A 23,370-nucleotide genomic window follows, 5' to 3' on the forward strand; every position below is an offset into this window, starting at 1 on the left:
GAGTTTCAGTCAATTGGAAAACATTTTGAAAAGTTATATTGCAACAGAAGCCCAGCGTTAAAAAAGTGGATTTCACTTCTAAATGATTACATGAGGAAGGAAAGGAGACCAGATGCAAAAAAGGTGCTGTGGCTTAGTTGGTTAAAGCGCCTGTCTAGTAAACAGGAGATCCTGAGTTCGAATCTCACCAGCGCCTGTCTGCTTTTTTTTCGACCAATCTGTCTCCCCAATATTAACACTTTGTACAAAGTTTGCTATTTCATGCTATTTAGAAGCACAGTCAGGCTTGAAATGTTGGCAAAGCATCCAAGAACTCTGGACTCCACTACCTTAGAGTCATATTGCCCAAGGTTGCGATGCCATCAGAAATAGCACATATTAGAATGAGCAATTCATATTTCCTGCTTAATTTTTTGTAAAAGAAGCAAAGGTACGCCTGAACAGGGACTTGAACCCTGGACCCTCAGATTAAAAGTCTGATGCTCTACCGACTGAGCTATCCAGGCACAGGGATCACTGCCCATTTGAAACTTGATTTTCACTCTACAGCACCTCCATACATGGCTACCTCACTGGTCAATAAAGGAAATGAATTACTAGTGCATTACACACATTTTGACACTGGAGACATAACTTTTTTCAGTCATTCCGTATCCAGATATAGAGATTTGCAGCATGTAGGACTTTAATGGTCACCCACTTACGGATTTGAATGTTTTGCCACATTCATGAGTGCAAACTTGCTCCCCAGTAAAGACGAACATGTGCTCCTCAATGCACACACTGGGCAATGCAGTCCACTCTAAATCGACGATTAATGACATGCTCGTTTTGTGCAATGGAGTTTCAGTCAATTGGAAAACATTTTGAAAAGTTATATTGCAACAGAAGCCCAGCCTTAAAAAAAAGTGGATTTCACTTCTAAATGATTACATGAGGAAGGAAAGGAGACCAGATGCAAAAAAGGTGCTGTGGCTTAGTTGGTTAAAGCGCCTGTCTAGTAAAAAGGAGATCCTGAGTTTGAATCTCAGCAGCGCCTCTCTGCTTTTTTTTTCGACCAATCTGTCTCCCCAATATTAAAACTTTGTACAAAGATTGCTATTTCATGCTATTTAGAAGCACAGTCAGGCTTGAAATGTTGGCAAAGCACCCAAGAACTCTGGTCTCCACTACCTTAGAGTCATATTGCCCAAGGTTGCGATGCCATCAGAAATAGCAAATATTAGAATGAGCAATTCATATTTCCTGCTTAATTTATTGTAAAAGAAGCAAAGGTACGCCTGAACAGGGACTTGAACCCTGGACCCTGAGATTAAAAGTCTGATGCTCTACCGACTGAGCTATCCAGGCACAGGGATCACTGCCATTTGAAACTTGATTTTCACTCTACAGCACCTCCATACATGGCTACCTCACTGGTCAATAAAGGAAATGAATTACTAGTGCATTACACACATTTTGACACTGGAGACATAACTTTTTTCAGTCATTCCGTATCCAGATATAGAGATTTGCAGCATGTAGGACTTTAATGGTCATCCAGCCCACGCATTTGAATGTTTTGCCGCATTCATGAGTGCAAACTTGCTCACCAGTAAAGACGTACATGTGCTCCTCAATGCACACACTGGGCAATGCAGTCCACTCTAAATCGTCGATTACTGACATGCTCGTTTTGTGCAATGGAGTTTCAGTCAATTGGAAAACATTTTGAAAAGTTATATTGCAACAGAAGCCCAGCCTTAAAAAAGTGGATTTCACTTCTACATGATTACATGAGGAAGGAAAGGAGACCAGATGCAAAAAAGGTGCTGCGGCTTAGTTGGTTAAAGCGCCTGTCTAGTAAACAGGAGATCCTGAGTTCAAATCTCAGCAGCGCCTGTCTGCTTTTTTTTCGACCAATCTGTCTCCCCAATATTAAAACTTTGTACAAAGATTGCTATTTCATGCTATTTAGAAGCACAGTCAGGCTTGAAATGTTGGCAAAGCATCCAAGAACTCTGGACTCCACTACCTTAGAGTCATATTGCCCAAGGTTGCGATGCCATCAGAAATAGCACATATTAGAATGAGCAATTCATATTTCCTGCTTAATTTTTTGTAAAAGAAGCAAAGGTACGCCTGAACAGGGACTTGAACCCTGGACCCTCAGATTAAAAGTCTGATGCTCTACCGACTGAGCTATCCAGGCACAGGGATTACTGCCCATTTGAAACTTGATTTTCACTCTACAGCACCTCCATACATGGCTACCTCACTGGTCAATAAAGGAAATGAATTACTAGTGCATTACACACATTTTGACACTGGAGACATAACTTTTTTCAGTCATTCCGTATCCAGATATAGAGATTTGCAGCATCTAGGACTTTAATGTTCACCCACTTACGGATTTGAATGTTTTGCCACATTCATGAGTGCAAACTTGCTCCCCAGTAAAGACGAACATGTGCTCCTCAATGCACACACTGGGCAATGCAGTCCACTCTAAATCGACGATTAATGACATGCTCGTTTTGTGCAATGGAGTTTCAGTCAATTGGAAAACATTTTGAAAAGTTATATTGCAACAGAAGCCCAGCCTTAAAAAAGTGTATTTCACTTCTAAATGATTACATGAGGAAGGAAAGGAGACCAGATGCAAAAAAGGTGCTGCGGCTTAGTTGGTTAAAGCGCCTGTCTAGTAAACAGGAGATCCTGAGTTCAAATCTCAGCAGCGCCTGTCTGCTTTTTTTTCGACCAATCTGTCTCCCCAATATTAAAACTTTGTACAAAGATTGCTATTTCATGCTATTTAGAAGCACAGTCAGGCTTGAAATGTTGGCAAAGCATCCAAGAACTCTGGACTCCACTACCTTAGAGTCATATTGCCCAAGGTTGCGATGCCATCAGAAATAGCACATATTAGAATGAGCAATTCATATTTCCTGCTTAATTTTTTGTAAAAGAAGCAAAGGTACGCCTGAACAGGGACTTGAACCCTGGACCCTCAGATTAAAAGTCTGATGCTCTACCGACTGAGCTATCCAGGCACAGGGATCACTGCCCATTTGAAACTTGATTTTCACTCTACAGCACCTCCATACATGGCTACCTCACTGGTCAATAAAGGAAATGAATTACTAGTGCATTACACACATTTTGACACTGGAGACATAACTTTTTTCAGTCATTCCGTATCCAGATATAGAGATTTGCAGCATGTAGGACTTTAATGGTCACCCACTTACGGATTTGAATGTTTTGCCACATTCATGAGTGCAAACTTGCTCCCCAGTAAAGACGAACATGTGCTCCTCAATGCACACACTGGGCAATGCAGTCCACTCTAAATCGACGATTAATGACATGCTCGTTTTGTGCAATGGAGTTTCAGTCAATTGGAAAACATTTTGAAAAGTTATATTGCTACAGAAGCCTAGCCTTAAAAAAAGTGGATTTCACTTCTAAATGATTACATGAGGAAGGAAAGGAGACCAGATGCAAAAAAGGTGCTGTGGCTTAGTTGGTTAAAGCGCCTGTCTAGTAAACAGGAGATCCTGAGTTTGAATGTCAGCAGCGCCTGTCTGCTTTTTTTTCGACCAATATGTCTCCCCAATGTTAAAACTTTGTACAAAGATTGCTATTTCATGCTATTTAGAAGCACAGTCAGGCTTGAAATGTTGGCAAAGCCTCCAAGAACTCTGGACTCCACTACCTTAGAGTCATATTGCCCAAGGTTGCGATGCCATCAGAAATAGCACATATTAGAATGAGCAATTCATATTTCCTGCTTAATTTTTTGTAAAAGAAGCAAAGGTACGCCTGAACAGGGACTTGAACCCTGGACCCTCAGATTAAAAGTCTGATGCTCTACCGACTGAGCTATCCAGGCACAGGGATCACTGCCCATTTGAAACTTGATTTTCACTCTACAGCACCTCCATACATGGCTACCTCACTGGTCAATAAAGGAAATGAATTACTAGTGCATTACACACATTTTGACACTGGAGACATAACTTTTTTCAGTCATTCCGTATCCAGATATAGAGATTTGCAGCATGTAGGACTTTAATGGTCACCCACTTACGGATTTGAATGTTTTGCCACATTCATGAGTGCAAACTTGCTCCCCAGTAAAGACGAACATGTGCTCCTCAATGCACACACTGGGCAATGCAGTCCACTCTAAATCGACGATTAATGACATGCTCGTTTTGTGCAATGGAGTTTCAGTCAATTGGAAAACATTTTGAAAAGTTATATTGCAACAGAAGCCCAGCCTTAAAAAAGTGGATTTCACTTCTAAATGATTACATGAGGAAGGAAAGGAGACCAGATGCAAAAAAGGTGCTGCGGCTTAGTTGGTTAAAGCGCCTGTCTAGTAAACAGGAGATCCTGAGTTCGAATCTCAGCAGCGCCTGTCTGCTTTTTTTTCGACCAATCTGTCTCCCCAATATTAAAACTTTGTACAAAGATTGCTATTTCATGCTATTTAGAAGCACAGTCAGGCTTGAAATGTTGGCAAAGCATCCAAGAACTCTGGACTCCACTACCTTAGAGTCATATTGCCCAAGGTTGCGATGCCATCAGAAATAGCACATATTAGAATGAGCAATTCATATTTCCTGCTTAATTTTTTGTAAAAGAAGCAAAGGTACGCCTGAACAGGGACTTGAACCCTGGACCCTCAGATTAAAAGTCTGATGCTCTACCGACTGAGCTATCCAGGCACAGGGATTACTGCCCATTTGAAACTTGATTTTCACTCTACAGCACCTCCATACATGGCTACCTCACTGGGCAATAAAGGAAATGAATTACTAGTGCATTACACACATTTTGACACTGGAGACATAACTTTTTTCAGTCATTCCGTATCCAGATATAGAGATTTGCAGCATCTAGGACTTTAATGTTCACCCACTTACGGATTTGAATGTTTTGCCACATTCATGAGTGCAAACTTGCTCCCCAGTAAAGACGAACATGTGCTCCTCAATGCACACACTGGGCAATGCAGTCCACTCTAAATCGACGATTAATGACATGCTCGTTTTGTGCAATGGAGTTTCAGTCAATTGGAAAACATTTTGAAAAGTTATATTGCTACAGAAGCCTAGCCTTAAAAAAAGTGGATTTCACTTCTAAATGATTACATGAGGAAGGAAAGGAGACCAGATGCAAAAAAGGTGCTGTGGCTTAGTTGGTTAAAGCGCCTGTCTAGTAAACAGGAGATCCTGAGTTTGAATGTCAGCAGCGCCTGTCTGCTTTTTTTTCGACCAATATGTCTCCCCAATGTTAAAACTTTGTACAAAGATTGCTATTTCATGCTATTTAGAAGCACAGTCAGGCTTGAAATGTTGGCAAAGCCTCCAAGAACTCTGGACTCCACTACCTTAGAGTCATATTGCCCAAGGTTGCGATGCCATCAGAAATAGCACATATTAGAATGAGCAATTCATATTTCCTGCTTAATTTTTTGTAAAAGAAGCAAAGGTACGCCTGAACCGTGACTTGAACCCTGGACCCTCAGATTAAAAGTCTGATGCTCTACCGACTGAGCTATCCAGGCACAGGGATCACTGCCCATTTGAAACTTGATTTTCACTCTACAGCACCTCCATACATGGCTACCTCACTGGTCAATAAAGGAAATTAATTACTAGTGCATTACACACATTTTGACACTGGAGACATAACTTTTTTCAGTCATTCCGTATCCAGATATAGAGATTTGCAGCATCTAGGACTTTAATGTTCACCCACTTACGGATTTGAATGTTTTGCCACATTCATGAGTGCAAACTTGCTCCCCAGTAAAGACGAACATGTGCTCCTCAATGCACACACTGGGCAATGCAGTCCACTCTAAATCGACGATTAATGACATGCTCGTTTTGTGCAATGGAGTTTCAGTCAATTGGAAAACATTTTGAAAAGTTATATTGCAACAGAAGCCCAGCGTTAAAAAAGTGGATTTCACTTCTAAATGATTACATGAGGAAGGAAAGGAGACCAGATGCAAAAAAGGTGCTGTGGCTTAGTTGGTTAAAGCGCCTGTCTAGTAAACAGGAGATCCTGAGTTCGAATCTCACCAGCGCCTGTCTGCTTTTTTTTCGACCAATCTGTCTCCCCAATATTAAAACTTTGTACAAAGATTGCTATTTCATGCTATTTAGAAGCACAGTCAGGCTTGAAATGTTGGCAAAGCATCCAAGAACTCTGGACTCCACTACCTTAGAGTCATATTGCCCAAGGTTGCGATGCCATCAGAAATAGCACATATTAGAATGAGCAATTCATATTTCCTGCTTAATTTTTTGTAAAAGAAGCAAAGGTACGCCTGAACAGGGACTTGAACCCTGGACCCTCAGATTAAAAGTCTGATGCTCTACCGACTGAGCTATCCAGGCACAGGGATCACTGCCCATTTGAAACTTGATTTTCACTCTACAGCACCTCCATACATGGCTACCTCACTGGTCAATAAAGGAAATGAATTACTAGTGCATTACACACATTTTGACACTGGAGACATAACTTTTTTCAGTCATTCCGTATCCAGATATAGAGATTTGCAGCATGTAGGACTTTAATGGTCACCCACTTACGGATTTGAATGTTTTGCCACATTCATGAGTGCAAACTTGCTCCCCAGTAAAGACGAACATGTGCTCCTCAATGCACACACTGGGCAATGCAGTCCACTCTAAATCGACGATTAATGACATGCTCGTTTTGTGCAATGGAGTTTCAGTCAATTGGAAAACATTTTGAAAAGTTATATTGCTACAGAAGCCTAGCCTTAAAAAAAGTGGATTTCACTTCTAAATGATTACATGAGGAAGGAAAGGAGACCAGATGCAAAAAAGGTGCTGTGGCTTAGTTGGTTAAAGCGCCTGTCTAGTAAACAGGAGATCCTGAGTTTGAATGTCAGCAGCGCCTGTCTGCTTTTTTTTCGACCAATCTGTCTCCCCAATGTTAAAACTTTGTACAAAGATTGCTATTTCATGCTATTTAGAAGCACAGTCAGGCTTGAAATGTTGGCAAAGCCTCCAAGAACTCTGGACTCCACTACCTTAGAGTCATATTGCCCAAGGTTGCGATGCCATCAGAAATAGCACATATTAGAATGAGCAATTCATATTTCCTGCTTAATTTTTTGTAAAAGAAGCAAAGGTACGCCTGAACCGTGACTTGAACCCTGGACCCTCAGATTAAAAGTCTGATGCTCTACCGACTGAGCTATCCAGGCACAGGGATCACTGCCCATTTGAAACTTGATTTTCACTCTACAGCACCTCCATACATGGCTACCTCACTGGTCAATAAAGGAAATTAATTACTAGTGCATTACACACATTTTGACACTGGAGACATAACTTTTTTCAGTCATTCCGTATCCAGATATAGAGATTTGCAGCATCTAGGACTTTAATGTTCACCCACTTACGGATTTGAATGTTTTGCCACATTCATGAGTGCAAACTTGCTCCCCAGTAAAGACGAACATGTGCTCCTCAATGCACACACTGGGCAATGCAGTCCACTCTAAATCGACGATTAATGACATGCTCGTTTTGTGCAATGGAGTTTCAGTCAATTGGAAAACATTTTGAAAAGTTATATTGCAACAGAAGCCCAGCGTTAAAAAAGTGGATTTCACTTCTAAATGATTACATGAGGAAGGAAAGGAGACCAGATGCAAAAAAGGTGCTGTGGCTTAGTTGGTTAAAGCGCCTGTCTAGTAAACAGGAGATCCTGAGTTCGAATCTCACCAGCGCCTGTCTGCTTTTTTTTCGACCAATCTGTCTCCCCAATATTAAAACTTTGTACAAAGATTGCTATTTCATGCTATTTAGAAGCACAGTCAGGCTTGAAATGTTGGCAAAGCATCCAAGAACTCTGGACTCCACTACCTTAGAGTCATATTGCCCAAGGTTGCGATGCCATCAGAAATAGCACATATTAGAATGAGCAATTCATATTTCCTGCTTAATTTTTTGTAAAAGAAGCAAAGGTACGCCTGAACAGGGACTTGAACCCTGGACCCTCAGATGAAAAGTCTGATGCTCTACCGACTGAGCTATCCAGGCACAGGGATCACTGCCCATTTGAAACTTGATTTTCACTCTACAGCACCTCCATACATGGCTACCTCACTGGGCAATAAAGGAAATGAATTACTAGTGCATTACACACATTTTGACACTGGAGACATAACTTTTTTCAGTCATTCCGTATCCAGATATAGAGATTTGCAGCATCTAGGACTTTAATGTTCACCCACTTACGGATTTGAATGTTTTGCCACATTCATGAGTGCAAACTTGCTCCCCAGTAAAGACGAACATGTGCTCCTCAATGCACACACTGGGCAATGCAGTCCACTCTAAATCGACGATTAATGACATGCTCGTTTTGTGCAATGGAGTTTCAGTCAATTGGAAAACATTTTGAAAAGTTATATTGCTACAGAAGCCTAGCCTTAAAAAAAGTGGATTTCACTTCTAAATGATTACATGAGGAAGGAAAGGAGACCAGATGCAAAAAAGGTGCTGTGGCTTAGTTGGTTAAAGCGCCTGTCTAGTAAACAGGAGATCCTGAGTTTGAATCTCAGCAGCGCCTGTCTGCTTTTTTTTCGACCAATCTGTCTCCCCAATGTTAAAACTTTGTACAAAGATTGCTATTTCATGCTATTTAGAAGCACAGTCAGGCTTGAAATGTTGGCAAAGCCTCCAAGAACTCTGGACTCCACTACCTTAGAGTCATATTGCCCAAGGTTGCGATGCCATCAGAAATAGCACATATTAGAATGAGCAATTCATATTTCCTGCTTAATTTTTTGTAAAAGAAGCAAAGGTACGCCTGAACAGGGACTTGAACCCTGGACCCTCAGATTAAAAGTCTGATGCTCTACCGACTGAGCTATCCAGGCACAGGGATCACTGCCCATTTGAAACTTGATTTTCACTCTACAGCACCTCCATACATGGCTACCTCACTGGTCAATAAAGGAAATGAATTACTAGTGCATTACACACATTTTGACACTGGAGACATAACTTTTTTCAGTCATTCCGTATCCAGATATAGAGATTTGCAGCATCTAGGACTTTAATGTTCACCCACTTACGGATTTGAATGTTTTGCCACATTCATGAGTGCAAACTTGCTCCCCAGTAAAGACGAACATGTGCTCCTCAATGCACACACTGGGCAATGCAGTCCACTCTAAATCGACGATTAATGACATGCTCGTTTTGTGCAATGGAGTTTCAGTCAATTGGAAAACATTTTGAAAAGTTATATTGCTACAGAAGCCTAGCCTTAAAAAAAGTGGATTTCACTTCTAAATGATTACATGAGGAAGGAAAGGAGACCAGATGCAAAAAAGGTGCTGTGGCTTAGTTGGTTAAAGCGCCTGTCTAGTAAACAGGAGATCCTGAGTTTGAATGTCAGCAGCGCCTGTCTGCTTTTTTTTCGACCAATATGTCTCCCCAATGTTAAAACTTTGTACAAAGATTGCTATTTCATGCTATTTAGAAGCACAGTCAGGCTTGAAATGTTGGCAAAGCCTCCAAGAACTCTGGACTCCACTACCTTAGAGTCATATTGCCCAAGGTTGCGATGCCATCAGAAATAGCACATATTAGAATGAGCAATTCATATTTCCTGCTTAATTTTTTGTAAAAGAAGCAAAGGTACGCCTGAACAGGGACTTGAACCCTGGACCCTCAGATTAAAAGTCTGATGCTCTACCGACTGAGCTATCCAGGCACAGGGATCACTGCCCATTTGAAACTTGATTTTCACTCTACAGCACCTCCATACATGGCTACCTCACTGGTCAATAAAGGAAATGAATTACTAGTGCATTACACACATTTTGACACTGGAGACATAACTTTTTTCAGTCATTCCGTATCCAGATATAGAGATTTGCAGCATGTAGGACTTTAATGGTCACCCACTTACGGATTTGAATGTTTTGCCACATTCATGAGTGCAAACTTGCTCCCCAGTAAAGACGAACATGTGCTCCTCAATGCACACACTGGGCAATGCAGTCCACTCTAAATCGACGATTAATGACATGCTCGTTTTGTGCAATGGAGTTTCAGTCAATTGGAAAACATTTTGAAAAGTTATATTGCAACAGAAGCCCAGCCTTAAAAAAGTGGATTTCACTTCTAAATGATTACATGAGGAAGGAAAGGAGACCAGATGCAAAAAAGGTGCTGCGGCTTAGTTGGTTAAAGCGCCTGTCTAGTAAACAGGAGATCCTGAGTTCGAATCTCAGCAGCGCCTGTCTGCTTTTTTTTCGACCAATCTGTCTCCCCAATATTAAAACTTTGTACAAAGATTGCTATTTCATGCTATTTAGAAGCACAGTCAGGCTTGAAATGTTGGCAAAGCATCCAAGAACTCTGGACTCCACTACCTTAGAGTCATATTGCCCAAGGTTGCGATGCCATCAGAAATAGCACATATTAGAATGAGCAATTCATATTTCCTGCTTAATTTTTTGTAAAAGAAGCAAAGGTACGCCTGAACAGGGACTTGAACCCTGGACCCTCAGATTAAAAGTCTGATGCTCTACCGACTGAGCTATCCAGGCACAGGGATTACTGCCCATTTGAAACTTGATTTTCACTCTACAGCACCTCCATACATGGCTACCTCACTGGGCAATAAAGGAAATGAATTACTAGTGCATTACACACATTTTGACACTGGAGACATAACTTTTTTCAGTCATTCCGTATCCAGATATAGAGATTTGCAGCATCTAGGACTTTAATGTTCACCCACTTACGGATTTGAATGTTTTGCCACATTCATGAGTGCAAACTTGCTCCCCAGTAAAGACGAACATGTGCTCCTCAATGCACACACTGGGCAATGCAGTCCACTCTAAATCGACGATTAATGACATGCTCGTTTTGTGCAATGGAGTTTCAGTCAATTGGAAAACATTTTGAAAAGTTATATTGCTACAGAAGCCTAGCCTTAAAAAAAGTGGATTTCACTTCTAAATGATTACATGAGGAAGGAAAGGAGACCAGATGCAAAAAAGGTGCTGTGGCTTAGTTGGTTAAAGCGCCTGTCTAGTAAACAGGAGATCCTGAGTTTGAATGTCAGCAGCGCCTGTCTGCTTTTTTTTCGACCAATATGTCTCCCCAATGTTAAAACTTTGTACAAAGATTGCTATTTCATGCTATTTAGAAGCACAGTCAGGCTTGAAATGTTGGCAAAGCCTCCAAGAACTCTGGACTCCACTACCTTAGAGTCATATTGCCCAAGGTTGCGATGCCATCAGAAATAGCACATATTAGAATGAGCAATTCATATTTCCTGCTTAATTTTTTGTAAAAGAAGCAAAGGTACGCCTGAACCGTGACTTGAACCCTGGACCCTCAGATTAAAAGTCTGATGCTCTACCGACTGAGCTATCCAGGCACAGGGATCACTGCCCATTTGAAACTTGATTTTCACTCTACAGCACCTCCATACATGGCTACCTCACTGGTCAATAAAGGAAATTAATTACTAGTGCATTACACACATTTTGACACTGGAGACATAACTTTTTTCAGTCATTCCGTATCCAGATATAGAGATTTGCAGCATCTAGGACTTTAATGTTCACCCACTTACGGATTTGAATGTTTTGCCACATTCATGAGTGCAAACTTGCTCCCCAGTAAAGACGAACATGTGCTCCTCAATGCACACACTGGGCAATGCAGTCCACTCTAAATCGACGATTAATGACATGCTCGTTTTGTGCAATGGAGTTTCAGTCAATTGGAAAACATTTTGAAAAGTTATATTGCAACAGAAGCCCAGCGTTAAAAAAGTGGATTTCACTTCTAAATGATTACATGAGGAAGGAAAGGAGACCAGATGCAAAAAAGGTGCTGTGGCTTAGTTGGTTAAAGCGCCTGTCTAGTAAACAGGAGATCCTGAGTTCGAATCTCACCAGCGCCTGTCTGCTTTTTTTTCGACCAATCTGTCTCCCCAATATTAAAACTTTGTACAAAGATTGCTATTTCATGCTATTTAGAAGCACAGTCAGGCTTGAAATGTTGGCAAAGCATCCAAGAACTCTGGACTCCACTACCTTAGAGTCATATTGCCCAAGGTTGCGATGCCATCAGAAATAGCACATATTAGAATGAGCAATTCATATTTCCTGCTTAATTTTTTGTAAAAGAAGCAAAGGTACGCCTGAACAGGGACTTGAACCCTGGACCCTCAGATTAAAAGTCTGATGCTCTACCGACTGAGCTATCCAGGCACAGGGATCACTGCCCATTTGAAACTTGATTTTCACTCTACAGCACCTCCATACATGGCTACCTCACTGGTCAATAAAGGAAATGAATTACTAGTGCATTACACACATTTTGACACTGGAGACATAACTTTTTTCAGTCATTCCGTATCCAGATATAGAGATTTGCAGCATGTAGGACTTTAATGGTCACCCACTTACGGATTTGAATGTTTTGCCACATTCATGAGTGCAAACTTGCTCCCCAGTAAAGACGAACATGTGCTCCTCAATGCACACACTGGGCAATGCAGTCCACTCTAAATCGACGATTAATGACATGCTCGTTTTGTGCAATGGAGTTTCAGTCAATTGGAAAACATTTTGAAAAGTTATATTGCTACAGAAGCCTAGCCTTAAAAAAAGTGGATTTCACTTCTAAATGATTACATGAGGAAGGAAAGGAGACCAGATGCAAAAAAGGTGCTGTGGCTTAGTTGGTTAAAGCGCCTGTCTAGTAAACAGGAGATCCTGAGTTTGAATGTCAGCAGCGCCTGTCTGCTTTTTTTTCGACCAATCTGTCTCCCCAATGTTAAAACTTTGTACAAAGATTGCTATTTCATGCTATTTAGAAGCACAGTCAGGCTTGAAATGTTGGCAAAGCCTCCAAGAACTCTGGACTCCACTACCTTAGAGTCATATTGCCCAAGGTTGCGATGCCATCAGAAATAGCACATATTAGAATGAGCAATTCATATTTCCTGCTTAATTTTTTGTAAAAGAAGCAAAGGTACGCCTGAACCGTGACTTGAACCCTGGACCCTCAGATTAAAAGTCTGATGCTCTACCGACTGAGCTATCCAGGCACAGGGATCACTGCCCATTTGAAACTTGATTTTCACTCTACAGCACCTCCATACATGGCTACCTCACTGGTCAATAAAGGAAATTAATTACTAGTGCATTACACACATTTTGACACTGGAGACATAACTTTTTTCAGTCATTCCGTATCCAGATATAGAGATTTGCAGCATCTAGGACTTTAATGTTCACCCACTTACGGATTTGAATGTTTTGCCACATTCATGAGTGCAAACTTGCTCCCCAGTAAAGACGAACATGTGCTCCTCAATGCACACACTGGGCAATGCAGTCCACTCTAAATCGACGATTAATGACATGCTCGTTTTGTGCAATGGAGTTTCAGTCAATTGGAAAACATTTTGAAAAGTTATATTGCAACAGAAGCCCAGCGTTAAAAAAGTGGATTTCACTTCTAAATGATTACATGAGGAAGGAAAGGAGACCAGATGCAAAAAAGGTGCTGTGGCTTAGTTGGTTAAAGCGCCTGTCTAGTAAACAGGAGATCCTGAGTTCGAATCTCACCAGCGCCTGTCTGCTTTTTTTTCGACCAATCTGTCTCCCCAATATTAAAACTTTGTACAAAGATTGCTATTTCATGCTATTTAGAAGCACAGTCAGGCTTGAAATGTTGGCAAAGCATCCAAGAACTCTGGACTCCACTACCTTAGAGTCATATTGCCCAAGGTTGCGATGCCATCAGAAATAGCACATATTAGAATGAGCAATTCATATTTCCTGCTTAATTTTTTGTAAAAGAAGCAAAGGTACGCCTGAACAGGGACTTGAACCCTGGACCCTCAGATGAAAAGTCTGATGCTCTACCGACTGAGCTATCCAGGCACAGGGATCACTGCCCATTTGAAACTTGATTTTCACTCTACAGCACCTCCATACATGGCTACCTCACTGGGCAATAAAGGAAATGAATTACTAGTGCATTACACACATTTTGACACTGGAGACATAACTTTTTTCAGTCATTCCGTATCCAGATATAGAGATTTGCAGCATCTAGGACTTTAATGTTCACCCACTTACGGATTTGAATGTTTTGCCACATTCATGAGTGCAAACTTGCTCCCCAGTAAAGACGAACATGTGCTCCTCAATGCACACACTGGGCAATGCAGTCCACTCTAAATCGACGATTAATGACATGCTCGTTTTGTGCAATGGAGTTTCAGTCAATTGGAAAACATTTTGAAAAGTTATATTGCTACAGAAGCCTAGCCTTAAAAAAAGTGGATTTCACTTCTAAATGATTACATGAGGAAGGAAAGGAGACCAGATGCAAAAAAGGTGCTGTGGCTTAGTTGGTTAAAGCGCCTGTCTAGTAAACAGGAGATCCTGAGTTTGAATCTCAGCAGCGCCTGTCTGCTTTTTTTTCGACCAATCTGTCTCCCCAATGTTAAAACTTTGTACAAAGATTGCTATTTCATGCTATTTAGAAGCACAGTCAGGCTTGAAATGTTGGCAAAGCCTCCAAGAACTCTGGACTCCACTACCTTAGAGTCATATTGCCCAAGGTTGCGATGCCATCAGAAATAGCACATATTAGAATGAGCAATTCATATTTCCTGCTTAATTTTTTGTAAAAGAAGCAAAGGTACGCCTGAACAGGGACTTGAACCCTGGACCCTCAGATTAAAAGTCTGATGCTCTACCGACTGAGCTATCCAGGCACAGGGATCACTGCCCATTTGAAACTTGATTTTCACTCTACAGCACCTCCATACATGGCTACCTCACTGGTCAATAAAGGAAATGAATTACTAGTGCATTACACACATTTTGACACTGGAGACATAACTTTTTTCAGTCATTCCGTATCCAGATATAGAGATTTGCAGCATCTAGGACTTTAATGTTCACCCACTTACGGATTTGAATGTTTTGCCACATTCATGAGTGCAAACTTGCTCCCCAGTAAAGACGAACATGTGCTCCTCAATGCACACACTGGGCAATGCAGTCCACTCTAAATCGACGATTAATGACATGCTCGTTTTGTGCAATGGAGTTTCAGTCAATTGGAAAACATTTTGAAAAGTTATATTGCAACAGAAGCCCAGCCTTAAAAAAGTGGATTTCACTTCTAAATGATTACATGAGGAAGGAAAGGAGACCAGATGCAAAAAAGGTGCTGCGGCTTAGTTGGTTAAAGCGCCTGTCTAGTAAACAGGAGATCCTGAGTTCGAATCTCAGCAGCGCCTGTCTGCTTTTTTTTCGACCAATCTGTCTCCCCAATATTAAAACTTTGTACAAAGATTGCTATTTCATGCTATTTAGAAGCACAGTCAGGCTTGAAATGTTGGCAAAGCATCCAAGATCTCTGGACTCCACTACCTTAGAGTCATATTGCCCAAGGTTGCGATGCCATCAGAAATAGCACATATTAGAATGAGCAATTCATATTTCCTGCTTAATTTTTTGTAAAAGAAGCAAAGGTACGCCTGAACAGGGACTTGAACCCTGGACCCTCAGATTAAAAGTCTGATGCTCTACCGACTGAGCTATCCAGGCACAGGGATTACTGCCCATTTGAAACTTGATTTTCACTCTACAGCACCTCCATACATGGCTACCTCACTGGGCAATAAAGGAAATGAATTACTAGTGCATTACACACATTTTGACACTGGAGACATAACTTTTTTCAGTCATTCCGTATCCAGATATAGAGATTTGCAGCATCTAGGACTTTAATGTTCACCCACTTACGGATTTGAATGTTTTGCCACATTCATGAGTGCAAACTTGCTCCCCAGTAAAGACGAACATGTGCTCCTCAATGCACACACTGGGCAATGCAGTCCACTCTAAATCGACGATTAATGACATGCTCGTTTTGTGCAATGGAGTTTCAGTCAATTGGAAAACATTTTGAAAAGTTATATTGCTACAGAAGCCTAGCCTTAAAAAAAGTGGATTTCACTTCTAAATGATTACATGAGGAAGGAAAGGAGACCAGATGCAAAAAAGGTGCTGTGGCTTAGTTGGTTAAAGCGCCTGTCTAGTAAACAGGAGATCCTGAGTTTGAATGTCAGCAGCGCCTGTCTGCTTTTTTTTCGACCAATATGTCTCCCCAATGTTAAAACTTTGTACAAAGATTGCTATTTCATGCTATTTAGAAGCACAGTCAGGCTTGAAATGTTGGCAAAGCCTCCAAGAACTCTGGACTCCACTACCTTAGAGTCATATTGCCCAAGGTTGCGATGCCATCAGAAATAGCACATATTAGAATGAGCAATTCATATTTCCTGCTTAATTTTTTGTAAAAGAAGCAAAGGTACGCCTGAACCGTGACTTGAACCCTGGACCCTCAGATTAAAAGTCTGATGCTCTACCGACTGAGCTATCCAGGCACAGGGATCACTGCCCATTTGAAACTTGATTTTCACTCTACAGCACCTCCATACATGGCTACCTCACTGGTCAATAAAGGAAATTAATTACTAGTGCATTACACACATTTTGACACTGGAGACATAACTTTTTTCAGTCATTCCGTATCCAGATATAGAGATTTGCAGCATCTAGGACTTTAATGTTCACCCACTTACGGATTTGAATGTTTTGCCACATTCATGAGTGCAAACTTGCTCCCCAGTAAAGACGAACATGTGCTCCTCAATGCACACACTGGGCAATGCAGTCCACTCTAAATCGACGATTAATGACATGCTCGTTTTGTGCAATGGAGTTTCAGTCAATTGGAAAACATTTTGAAAAGTTATATTGCAACAGAAGCCCAGCGTTAAAAAAGTGGATTTCACTTCTAAATGATTACATGAGGAAGGAAAGGAGACCAGATGCAAAAAAAGGTGCTGTGGCTTAGTTGGTTAAAGCGCCTGTCTAGTAAACAGGAGATCCTGAGTTCGAATCTCACCAGCGCCTGTCTGCTTTTTTTTCGACCAATCTGTCTCCCCAATATTAACACTTTGTACAAAGTTTGCTATTTCATGCTATTTAGAAGCACAGTCAGGCTTGAAATGTTGGCAAAGCATCCAAGAACTCTGGACTCCACTACCTTAGAGTCATATTGCCCAAGGTTGCGATGCCATCAGAAATAGCACATATTAGAATGAGCAATTCATATTTCCTGCTTAATTTTTTGTAAAAGAAGCAAAGGTACGCCTGAACAGGGACTTGAACCCTGGACCCTCAGATTAAAAGTCTGATGCTCTACCGACTGAGCTATCCAGGCACAGGGATCACTGCCCATTTGAAACTTGATTTTCACTCTACAGCACCTCCATACATGGCTACCTCACTGGTCAATAAAGGAAATGAATTACTAGTGCATTACACACATTTTGACACTGGAGACATAACTTTTTTCAGTCATTCCGTATCCAGATATAGAGATTTGCAGCATGTAGGACTTTAATGGTCACCCACTTACGGATTTGAATGTTTTGCCACATTCATGAGTGCAAACTTGCTCCCCAGTAAAGACGAACATGTGCTCCTCAATGCACACACTGGGCAATGCAGTCCACTCTAAATCGACGATTAATGACATGCTCGTTTTGTGCAATGGAGTTTCAGTCAATTGGAAAACATTTTGAAAAGTTATATTGCAACAGAAGCCCAGCCTTAAAAAAAAGTGGATTTCACTTCTAAATGATTACATGAGGAAGGAAAGGAGACCAGATGCAAAAAAGGTGCTGTGGCTTAGTTGGTTAAAGCGCCTGTCTAGTAAAAAGGAGATCCTGAGTTTGAATCTCAGCAGCGCCTCTCTGCTTTTTTTTTCGACCAATCTGTCTCCCCAATATTAAAACTTTGTACAAAGATTGCTATTTCATGCTATTTAGAAGCACAGTCAGGCTTGAAATGTTGGCAAAGCACCCAAGAACTCTGGTCTCCACTACCTTAGAGTCATATTGCCCAAGGTTGCGATGCCATCAGAAATAGCAAATATTAGAATGAGCAATTCATATTTCCTGCTTAATTTATTGTAAAAGAAGCAAAGGTACGCCTGAACAGGGACTTGAACCCTGGACCCTCAGATTAAAAGTCTGATGCTCTACCGACTGAGCTATCCAGGCACAGGGATCACTGCCATTTGAAACTTGATTTTCACTCTACAGCACCTCCATACATGGCTACCTCACTGGTCAATAAAGGAAATGAATTACTAGTGCATTACACACATTTTGACACTGGAGACATAACTTTTTTCAGTCATTCCGTATCCAGATATAGAGATTTGCAGCATGTAGGACTTTAATGGTCATCCAGCCCACGCATTTGAATGTTTTGCCGCATTCATGAGTGCAAACTTGCTCACCAGTAAAGACGTACATGTGCTCCTCAATGCACACACTGGGCAATGCAGTCCACTCTAAATCGTCGATTACTGACATGCTCGTTTTGTGCAATGGAGTTTCAGTCAATTGGAAAACATTTTGAAAAGTTATATTGCAACAGAAGCCCAGCCTTAAAAAAGTGGATTTCACTTCTACATGATTACATGAGGAAGGAAAGGAGACCAGATGCAAAAAAGGTGCTGCGGCTTAGTTGGTTAAAGCGCCTGTCTAGTAAACAGGAGATCCTGAGTTCAAATCTCAGCAGCGCCTGTCTGCTTTTTTTTCGACCAATCTGTCTCCCCAATATTAAAACTTTGTACAAAGATTGCTATTTCATGCTATTTAGAAGCACAGTCAGGCTTGAAATGTTGGCAAAGCATCCAAGAACTCTGGACTCCACTACCTTAGAGTCATATTGCCCAAGGTTGCGATGCCATCAGAAATAGCACATATTAGAATGAGCAATTCATATTTCCTGCTTAATTTTTTGTAAAAGAAGCAAAGGTACGCCTGAACAGGGACTTGAACCCTGGACCCTCAGATTAAAAGTCTGATGCTCTACCGACTGAGCTATCCAGGCACAGGGATTACTGCCCATTTGAAACTTGATTTTCACTCTACAGCACCTCCATACATGGCTACCTCACTGGTCAATAAAGGAAATGAATTACTAGTGCATTACACACATTTTGACACTGGAGACATAACTTTTTTCAGTCATTCCGTATCCAGATATAGAGATTTGCAGCATCTAGGACTTTAATGTTCACCCACTTACGGATTTGAATGTTTTGCCACATTCATGAGTGCAAACTTGCTCCCCAGTAAAGACGAACATGTGCTCCTCAATGCACACACTGGGCAATGCAGTCCACTCTAAATCGACGATTAATGACATGCTCGTTTTGTGCAATGGAGTTTCAGTCAATTGGAAAACATTTTGAAAAGTTATATTGCAACAGAAGCCCAGCCTTAAAAAAGTGTATTTCACTTCTAAATGATTACATGAGGAAGGAAAGGAGACCAGATGCAAAAAAGGTGCTGCGGCTTAGTTGGTTAAAGCGCCTGTCTAGTAAACAGGAGATCCTGAGTTCAAATCTCAGCAGCGCCTGTCTGCTTTTTTTTCGACCAATCTGTCTCCCCAATATTAAAACTTTGTACAAAGATTGCTATTTCATGCTATTTAGAAGCACAGTCAGGCTTGAAATGTTGGCAAAGCATCCAAGAACTCTGGACTCCACTACCTTAGAGTCATATTGCCCAAGGTTGCGATGCCATCAGAAATAGCACATATTAGAATGAGCAATTCATATTTCCTGCTTAATTTTTTGTAAAAGAAGCAAAGGTACGCCTGAACAGGGACTTGAACCCTGGACCCTCAGATTAAAAGTCTGATGCTCTACCGACTGAGCTATCCAGGCACAGGGATCACTGCCCATTTGAAACTTGATTTTCACTCTACAGCACCTCCATACATGGCTACCTCACTGGTCAATAAAGGAAATGAATTACTAGTGCATTACACACATTTTGACACTGGAGACATAACTTTTTTCAGTCATTCCGTATCCAGATATAGAGATTTGCAGCATGTAGGACTTTAATGGTCACCCACTTACGGATTTGAATGTTTTGCCACATTCATGAGTGCAAACTTGCTCCCCAGTAAAGACGAACATGTGCTCCTCAATGCACACACTGGGCAATGCAGTCCACTCTAAATCGACGATTAATGACATGCTCGTTTTGTGCAATGGAGTTTCAGTCAATTGGAAAACATTTTGAAAAGTTATATTGCTACAGAAGCCTAGCCTTAAAAAAAGTGGATTTCACTTCTAAATGATTACATGAGGAAGGAAAGGAGACCAGATGCAAAAAAGGTGCTGTGGCTTAGTTGGTTAAAGCGCCTGTCTAGTAAACAGGAGATCCTGAGTTTGAATGTCAGCAGCGCCTGTCTGCTTTTTTTTCGACCAATATGTCTCCCCAATGTTAAAACTTTGTACAAAGATTGCTATTTCATGCTATTTAGAAGCACAGTCAGGCTTGAAATGTTGGCAAAGCCTCCAAGAACTCTGGACTCCACTACCTTAGAGTCATATTGCCCAAGGTTGCGATGCCATCAGAAATAGCACATATTAGAATGAGCAATTCATATTTCCTGCTTAATTTTTTGTAAAAGAAGCAAAGGTACGCCTGAACAGGGACTTGAACCCTGGACCCTCAGATTAAAAGTCTGATGCTCTACCGACTGAGCTATCCAGGCACAGGGATCACTGCCCATTTGAAACTTGATTTTCACTCTACAGCACCTCCATACATGGCTACCTCACTGGTCAATAAAGGAAATGAATTACTAGTGCATTACACACATTTTGACACTGGAGACATAACTTTTTTCAGTCATTCCGTATCCAGATATAGAGATTTGCAGCATGTAGGACTTTAATGGTCACCCACTTACGGATTTGAATGTTTTGCCACATTCATGAGTGCAAACTTGCTCCCCAGTAAAGACGAACATGTGCTCCTCAATGCACACACTGGGCAATGCAGTCCACTCTAAATCGACGATTAATGACATGCTCGTTTTGTGCAATGGAGTTTCAGTCAATTGGAAAACATTTTGAAAAGTTATATTGCAACAGAAGCCCAGCCTTAAAAAAGTGGATTTCACTTCTAAATGATTACATGAGGAAGGAAAGGAGACCAGATGCAAAAAAGGTGCTGCGGCTTAGTTGGTTAAAGCGCCTGTCTAGTAAACAGGAGATCCTGAGTTCGAATCTCAGCAGCGCCTGTCTGCTTTTTTTTCGACCAATCTGTCTCCCCAATATTAAAACTTTGTACAAAGATTGCTATTTCATGCTATTTAGAAGCACAGTCAGGCTTGAAATGTTGGCAAAGCATCCAAGAACTCTGGACTCCACTACCTTAGAGTCATATTGCCCAAGGTTGCGATGCCATCAGAAATAGCACATATTAGAATGAGCAATTCATATTTCCTGCTTAATTTTTTGTAAAAGAAGCAAAGGTACGCCTGAACAGGGACTTGAACCCTGGACCCTCAGATTAAAAGTCTGATGCTCTACCGACTGAGCTATCCAGGCACAGGGATTACTGCCCATTTGAAACTTGATTTTCACTCTACAGCACCTCCATACATGGCTACCTCACTGGGCAATAAAGGAAATGAATTACTAGTGCATTACACACATTTTGACACTGGAGACATAACTTTTTTCAGTCATTCCGTATCCAGATATAGAGATTTGCAGCATCTAGGACTTTAATGTTCACCCACTTACGGATTTGAATGTTTTGCCACATTCATGAGTGCAAACTTGCTCCCCAGTAAAGACGAACATGTGCTCCTCAATGCACACACTGGGCAATGCAGTCCACTCTAAATCGACGATTAATGACATGCTCGTTTTGTGCAATGGAGTTTCAGTCAATTGGAAAACATTTTGAAAAGTTATATTGCTACAGAAGCCTAGCCTTAAAAAAAGTGGATTTCACTTCTAAATGATTACATGAGGAAGGAAAGGAGACCAGATGCAAAAAAGGTGCTGTGGCTTAGTTGGTTAAAGCGCCTGTCTAGTAAACAGGAGATCCTGAGTTTGAATGTCAGCAGCGCCTGTCTGCTTTTTTTTCGACCAATATGTCTCCCCAATGTTAAAACTTTGTACAAAGATTGCTATTTCATGCTATTTAGAAGCACAGTCAGGCTTGAAATGTTGGCAAAGCCTCCAAGAACTCTGGACTCCACTACCTTAGAGTCATATTGCCCAAGGTTGCGATGCCATCAGAAATAGCACATATTAGAATGAGCAATTCATATTTCCTGCTTAATTTTTTGTAAAAGAAGCAAAGGTACGCCTGAACCGTGACTTGAACCCTGGACCCTCAGATTAAAAGTCTGATGCTCTACCGACTGAGCTATCCAGGCACAGGGATCACTGCCCATTTGAAACTTGATTTTCACTCTACAGCACCTCCATACATGGCTACCTCACTGGTCAATAAAGGAAATTAATTACTAGTGCATTACACACATTTTGACACTGGAGACATAACTTTTTTCAGTCATTCCGTATCCAGATATAGAGATTTGCAGCATCTAGGACTTTAATGTTCACCCACTTACGGATTTGAATGTTTTGCCACATTCATGAGTGCAAACTTGCTCCCCAGTAAAGACGAACATGTGCTCCTCAATGCACACACTGGGCAATGCAGTCCACTCTAAATCGACGATTAATGACATGCTCGTTTTGTGCAATGGAGTTTCAGTCAATTGGAAAACATTTTGAAAAGTTATATTGCAACAGAAGCCCAGCGTTAAAAAAGTGGATTTCACTTCTAAATGATTACATGAGGAAGGAAAGGAGACCAGATGCAAAAAAGGTGCTGTGGCTTAGTTGGTTAAAGCGCCTGTCTAGTAAACAGGAGATCCTGAGTTCGAATCTCACCAGCGCCTGTCTGCTTTTTTTTCGACCAATCTGTCTCCCCAATATTAAAACTTTGTACAAAGATTGCTATTTCATGCTATTTAGAAGCACAGTCAGGCTTGAAATGTTGGCAAAGCATCCAAGAACTCTGGACTCCACTACCTTAGAGTCATATTGCCCAAGGTTGCGATGCCATCAGAAATAGCACATATTAGAATGAGCAATTCATATTTCCTGCTTAATTTTTTGTAAAAGAAGCAAAGGTACGCCTGAACAGGGACTTGAACCCTGGACCCTCAGATTAAAAGTCTGATGCTCTACCGACTGAGCTATCCAGGCACAGGGATCACTGCCCATTTGAAACTTGATTTTCACTCTACAGCACCTCCATACATGGCTACCTCACTGGTCAATAAAGGAAATGAATTACTAGTGCATTACACACATTTTGACACTGGAGACATAACTTTTTTCAGTC

The 23,370-nt window shown here is 41.1% G+C and overlaps 19 non-coding genes across 19 annotated transcripts; all 19 read right to left on the minus strand.

The window, feature by feature from the left end:
* Positions 1–433: 433 nt before the first annotated feature.
* On the minus strand, positions 434–506 carry TRNAK-UUU (transfer RNA lysine (anticodon UUU)). Its single transcript has one exon. It is a non-coding gene; the product is annotated as a tRNA-Lys (tRNA).
* Positions 507–2,118: 1,612 nt separating this feature from the next.
* On the minus strand, positions 2,119–2,191 carry TRNAK-UUU (transfer RNA lysine (anticodon UUU)). Its single transcript has one exon. It is a non-coding gene; the product is annotated as a tRNA-Lys (tRNA).
* Positions 2,192–2,959: 768 nt separating this feature from the next.
* TRNAK-UUU (transfer RNA lysine (anticodon UUU)) lies at positions 2,960–3,032 on the minus strand. The gene has a single exon. It is a non-coding gene; the product is annotated as a tRNA-Lys (tRNA).
* A 769-nt stretch (positions 3,033–3,801) lies between these two features.
* TRNAK-UUU (transfer RNA lysine (anticodon UUU)) lies at positions 3,802–3,874 on the minus strand. Its single transcript has one exon. It is a non-coding gene; the product is annotated as a tRNA-Lys (tRNA).
* A 768-nt stretch (positions 3,875–4,642) lies between these two features.
* TRNAK-UUU (transfer RNA lysine (anticodon UUU)) lies at positions 4,643–4,715 on the minus strand. The gene has a single exon. It is a non-coding gene; the product is annotated as a tRNA-Lys (tRNA).
* A 1,610-nt stretch (positions 4,716–6,325) lies between these two features.
* On the minus strand, positions 6,326–6,398 carry TRNAK-UUU (transfer RNA lysine (anticodon UUU)). The gene has a single exon. It is a non-coding gene; the product is annotated as a tRNA-Lys (tRNA).
* Positions 6,399–8,850: 2,452 nt separating this feature from the next.
* Positions 8,851–8,923, minus strand: TRNAK-UUU (transfer RNA lysine (anticodon UUU)). Its single transcript has one exon. It is a non-coding gene; the product is annotated as a tRNA-Lys (tRNA).
* Positions 8,924–9,692: 769 nt separating this feature from the next.
* On the minus strand, positions 9,693–9,765 carry TRNAK-UUU (transfer RNA lysine (anticodon UUU)). Its single transcript has one exon. It is a non-coding gene; the product is annotated as a tRNA-Lys (tRNA).
* A 768-nt stretch (positions 9,766–10,533) lies between these two features.
* Positions 10,534–10,606, minus strand: TRNAK-UUU (transfer RNA lysine (anticodon UUU)). Its single transcript has one exon. It is a non-coding gene; the product is annotated as a tRNA-Lys (tRNA).
* Positions 10,607–12,216: 1,610 nt separating this feature from the next.
* Positions 12,217–12,289, minus strand: TRNAK-UUU (transfer RNA lysine (anticodon UUU)). Its single transcript has one exon. It is a non-coding gene; the product is annotated as a tRNA-Lys (tRNA).
* A 2,452-nt stretch (positions 12,290–14,741) lies between these two features.
* Positions 14,742–14,814, minus strand: TRNAK-UUU (transfer RNA lysine (anticodon UUU)). Its single transcript has one exon. It is a non-coding gene; the product is annotated as a tRNA-Lys (tRNA).
* A 768-nt stretch (positions 14,815–15,582) lies between these two features.
* On the minus strand, positions 15,583–15,655 carry TRNAK-UUU (transfer RNA lysine (anticodon UUU)). Its single transcript has one exon. It is a non-coding gene; the product is annotated as a tRNA-Lys (tRNA).
* A 1,611-nt stretch (positions 15,656–17,266) lies between these two features.
* On the minus strand, positions 17,267–17,339 carry TRNAK-UUU (transfer RNA lysine (anticodon UUU)). Its single transcript has one exon. It is a non-coding gene; the product is annotated as a tRNA-Lys (tRNA).
* A 771-nt stretch (positions 17,340–18,110) lies between these two features.
* On the minus strand, positions 18,111–18,183 carry TRNAK-UUU (transfer RNA lysine (anticodon UUU)). The gene has a single exon. It is a non-coding gene; the product is annotated as a tRNA-Lys (tRNA).
* A 768-nt stretch (positions 18,184–18,951) lies between these two features.
* TRNAK-UUU (transfer RNA lysine (anticodon UUU)) lies at positions 18,952–19,024 on the minus strand. The gene has a single exon. It is a non-coding gene; the product is annotated as a tRNA-Lys (tRNA).
* Positions 19,025–19,792: 768 nt separating this feature from the next.
* TRNAK-UUU (transfer RNA lysine (anticodon UUU)) lies at positions 19,793–19,865 on the minus strand. Its single transcript has one exon. It is a non-coding gene; the product is annotated as a tRNA-Lys (tRNA).
* A 769-nt stretch (positions 19,866–20,634) lies between these two features.
* On the minus strand, positions 20,635–20,707 carry TRNAK-UUU (transfer RNA lysine (anticodon UUU)). The gene has a single exon. It is a non-coding gene; the product is annotated as a tRNA-Lys (tRNA).
* Positions 20,708–21,475: 768 nt separating this feature from the next.
* On the minus strand, positions 21,476–21,548 carry TRNAK-UUU (transfer RNA lysine (anticodon UUU)). Its single transcript has one exon. It is a non-coding gene; the product is annotated as a tRNA-Lys (tRNA).
* A 1,610-nt stretch (positions 21,549–23,158) lies between these two features.
* On the minus strand, positions 23,159–23,231 carry TRNAK-UUU (transfer RNA lysine (anticodon UUU)). Its single transcript has one exon. It is a non-coding gene; the product is annotated as a tRNA-Lys (tRNA).
* Between the last annotated feature and the right edge of the window lie 139 nt (positions 23,232–23,370).

Source organism: Ambystoma mexicanum, unplaced genomic scaffold (genome assembly GCF_040938575.1).
Source record: "Ambystoma mexicanum isolate Mex_15411 unplaced genomic scaffold, UKY_AmexF1_1 Mex_scaf1, whole genome shotgun sequence".
In the NCBI taxonomy this organism is placed as follows: Eukaryota; Metazoa; Chordata; class Amphibia; order Caudata; family Ambystomatidae; genus Ambystoma; species Ambystoma mexicanum.